General features: G+C 18.0%; 1 non-coding gene across 1 annotated transcript in view; it reads right to left on the bottom strand.

Annotated features, from left to right (window-relative positions):
* LOC138858340 (small subunit ribosomal RNA) overlaps window positions 1-26 on the bottom strand; it is a 1,990-nt gene extending 1,964 nt beyond the window's left edge. The window contains exon 1 of the ribosomal RNA XR_011397474.1: window positions 1-26. This exon is cut by the window's left edge and continues 1,964 nt beyond it. This is a non-coding gene — a ribosomal RNA (small subunit ribosomal RNA).
* Between the last annotated feature and the right edge of the window lie 4,974 nt (window positions 27-5,000).

The raw sequence follows: 5,000 nt of genomic DNA, 5'->3' as shown, positions 1-5,000 counted from the left end.
TAACTACTGGCAGGATCAACCAGAATAATATATATTTCTTTTTTATATAATATTTTTTATATTATATAAAAGTTTAAAATGATATTTTCTTATTTGAAAATTATACACAAATACACAAAACATAAAAACATTTACAATATACACAACAATTTTTCTATGTTTCTTTCTTTATTATATTTTTTTTCATTATATTTCATTTCTATTGTGTGATTTTGTAATGGATTTTTTTAATTTTTGTTTTGGTATCGTGAAAAGAATTTTCGTTCTCTATACATATTATTATTTAATTATTATGTAAGAACGATATTTCTTCTTATATTGGCAAAATTTTCAAATAATATCATTCTATACATTTTACTTTATTTCAATGCATATAGCAATATATATACCTTTTTTTAAGAGTATATACATTTTTTTCTTGATTTGAAATTAATAATTTCAAATTCTATTATATTTATTTCAATAATAAATATATGATAAAAAGTATTTTCGGGTGCAACACATTAATATTTTATTTTATTTAAAAACCATCCTTTTACACATATATTTTATGAGTAAATATTAGAATAGCTCACAAATAAAACTAAAATATTGTTTAATATTTATTTCTACAATATGTTAGTATAGAATAATAGATTTTTTATGTTTTTGTATAAAACAAAATCTATTTCTATTTAAACTAACTGTAGGAAACCAGGAATAAAAAACGCTCATTATATACAATATGTTAGTACAGAATATAGAGTTTTGTATAAAACAAAATCTATTTCTATTTAAACTAACTGTATAAAAACCAGGAATAAAAAACGCTCACTATATACAATATGTTAGTACAGAATATAGAGTTTTGTATAAAACAAAATCTATTTCTATTTAAACTAACTGTATAAAAACCAGGAATAAAAAACGCTATTATATACAATATGTTAGTACAGAATATAGAGTTTTGTATAAAACAAAATCTATTTCTATTTAAACTAACTGTATAAAAACCAGGAATAAAAAGGCACACAAAATCAACTTTCATTTTCATATTTACTTAAAAATACATATAAAGTAAAAAATATTTCCATATAAATACTAAGTAAATAAAGTCATACAAGTATGAAAATTTTCATACAAGTACCAAATACATAAATCATATAAGTATAGTAATATTCATACTTATAAGTATTTAAAAACAATTTCTTACTAATAAACTAACATAAGGAATTCAAATATATAAAAGTATAATACATTTCCTAGCAGTAAAAAATTTTCATATAAGTACTAAATGTATAAAGTCTATGAAGTAATAAATTTTCATATAAGTACTATTTCAGTATATGTCAATTTGAGCAGATTTGTGCAAATTTGTTATAAATGTTCTCTCCCATGTTGACGTTACCAACCCGAAAATATATGGAAAAATTCTTTTAACCTATTTAAAATTTAAAAACTCATATATACGTGGGTAATTTATATCATTTTCAAATATCGTCATGGTCATAATACAACTAATAACATCAAAAGTATTTTTACAATCGATTTTTTTTTTAAATTTTTAACTTGTATGACTTCATATTTAATACTTATATGAAAATTTATTACTTCATAGACTTTATACATTTAATACTTATATGAAAATTTATTACTTCATAGACTTTATACATTTAATACTTATATGAAAATTCATTACTTCATAGACTTTATATTTTTTATACTTATATAAAAATTTATTACTTCATAGACTTTATATTTTACTTCATAGACTTTATACATTTAATACTCATATGAAAATTTATTACTTCATAGACTTTATATATTTACTACTTATATGAAAATTTATTACTTCATAGACTTTATACATTTAGTACTTATATGAAAATTTATTACTTCATAGACTTTATACAATTAATACTTATATGAAAATTTATTACTTCATAGACTTTATACAATTAATACTTATATGAAAATTTATTATTTCATAGACTTTATACAATTAATACTTATATGAAAATTTATTACTTCATAGACTTTATACAATTAATACTTATATGAAAATTTATTACTTCATAGACTTTATGCAATTAATACTTATATGAAAATTTATTACTTCATAGACTTTATATATTTACTACTTATATGAAAATTTATTACTTCATAGACTTTATACATTTAGTACTTATATGAAAATTTATTACTTCATAGACTTTATACAATTAATACTTATATGAAAATTTATTACTTCATAGACTTTATATTTTACTTCATAGACTTTATACATTTAATACTTATATGAAAATTTATTACTTCATAGACTTTATATATTTACTACTTATATGAAAATTTATTACTTCATAGATTTATACATTTAGTACTTATATGAAAATTTATTACTTCATAGACTTTATACAATTAATACTTATATGAAAATTTATTACTTCATAGACTTTATACAATTAATACTTATATGAAAATTTATTACTTCATAGACTTTATACAATTAATACTTATATGAAAATTTATTACTTCATAGACTTTATATATTTACTACTTATATGAAAATTTATTACTTCATAGACTTTATACATTTAGTACTTATATGAAAATTTATTACTTCATAGACTTTATACAATTAATACTTATATGAAAATTTATTACTTCATAGACTTTATACATTTAATACTTATATGAAAATTCATTACTTCATAGACTTTATATTTTTTATACTTATATAAAAATTTATTACTTCATAGACTTTATACATTTAATACTTATATGAAAATTCATTACTTCATAGACTTTATATTTTTTATACTTATATAAAAATTTATTACTTCATAGACTTTATATTTTACTTCATAGACTTTATATATTTACTACTTATATGAAAATTTATTACTTCATAGACTTTATACATTTAGTACTTATATGAAAATTTATTATTTCATAGACTTTATATTTTTTATACTTATATAAAAATTTATTACTTCATAGACTTTATATTTTACTTCATAGACTTTATACATTTAATACTTATATGAAAATTTATTACTTCATAGACTTTATATATTTACTACTTATATGAAAATTTATTACTTCATAGACTTTATACATTTAGTACTTATATGAAAATTTATTACTTCATAGACTTTATACAATTAATACTTATATGAAAATTTATTACTTCATAGACTTTATACAATTAATACTTATATGAAAATTTATTACTTCATAGACTTTATATATTTACTACTTATATGAAAATTTATTACTTCATAGACTTTATACATTTAGTACTTATATGAAAATTTATTACTTCATAGACTTTATACAATTAATACTTATATGAAAATTCATTACTTCATAGACTTTATATTTTACTTCATAGACTTTATATTTTACTTCATAGACTTTATACATTTAATACTTATATGAAAATTTATTACTTCATAGACTTTATATATTTACTACTTATATGAAAATTTATTACTTCATAGACTTTATACATTTAGTACTTATATGAAAATTTATTATTTCATAGACTTTATACAATTAATACTTATATGAAAATTTATTACTTCATAGACTTTATACAATTAATACTTATATGAAAATTTATTACTTCATAGACTTTATGCAATTAATACTTATATGAAAATTTATTACTTCATAGACTTTATATATTTACTACTTATATGAAAATTTATTACTTCATAGACTTTATACATTTAATACTTATATGAAAATTCATTACTTCATAGACTTTATATTTTACTTCATAGACTTTATATTTTACTTCATAGACTTTATACATTTAATACTTATATGAAAATTTATTACTTCATAGACTTTATATATTTACTACTTATATGAAAATTTATTACTTCATAGACTTTATACATTTAGTACTTATATGAAAATTTATTATTTCATAGACTTTATACAATTAATACTTATATGAAAATTTATTACTTCATAGACTTTATACAATTAATACTTATATGAAAATTTATTACTTCATAGACTTTATGCAATTAATACTTATATGAAAATTTATTACTTCATAGACTTTATATATTTACTACTTATATGAAAATTTATTACTTCATAGACTTTATACATTTAGTACTTATATGAAAATTTATTACTTCATAGACTTTATACAATTAATACTTATATGAAAATTTATTACTTCATAGACTTTATATATTTACTACTTATATGAAAATTTATTACTTCATAGACTTTATACATTTAGTACTTATATGAAAATTTATTACTTCATAGACTTTATACAATTAATACTTATATGAAAATTTATTACTTCATAGACTTTATATATTTACTACTTATATGAAAATTTATTACTTCATAGACTTTATACATTTAGTACTTATATGAAAATTTATTACTTCATAGACTTTATGCAATTAATACTTATATGAAAATTTATTACTTCATAGACTTTATATATTTACTACTTATATGAAAATTTATTACTTCATAGACTTTATACATTTAATACTTATATGAAAATTCACTACTTCTTCATTTAATATTGCAAGCAAAGTATTTTGGTTAACATTTTTATTTTCATGTTATTAAAACACTTGATATACTATTATACCATATTGTATAATATGATTTTAATTCAATTACTTTATTACTTTGGTATATTAAATGATAGTCGTTTGATAACAATCCCAACATTTACCTTATTTTCAATAAATATTGAAAACAAAGTTTTATGCGTTCAAATTTTTATTTTCATGTTATGATTCTCTCAAACACTCATTAATATACCATATTGTATAATATGCTTTTATTTCAATTACTTTATTACTTTTGGTATATTAAATGATAGTCGTTTGATAACAATCCCAACACTTACCTTATTTTCAATAAATATTGAAAACAAAGTTTTATACGTTCAAATTTTTATTTTCATGTTATGATTCTCTCAAACACTCATTAATATACCATATTGTATAATATTCTTTAATTTCAATTACTTT

The sequence above is a fragment of the Bactrocera oleae genome, unplaced genomic scaffold (assembly GCF_042242935.1).
Source record: "Bactrocera oleae isolate idBacOlea1 unplaced genomic scaffold, idBacOlea1 ctg00000009.1, whole genome shotgun sequence".
NCBI classification, from domain to species: domain Eukaryota; kingdom Metazoa; phylum Arthropoda; class Insecta; order Diptera; family Tephritidae; genus Bactrocera; species Bactrocera oleae.
Note: the sequence above shows the minus strand (reverse complement) of the source record. Positions and strands in the feature narration are given on the sequence as shown.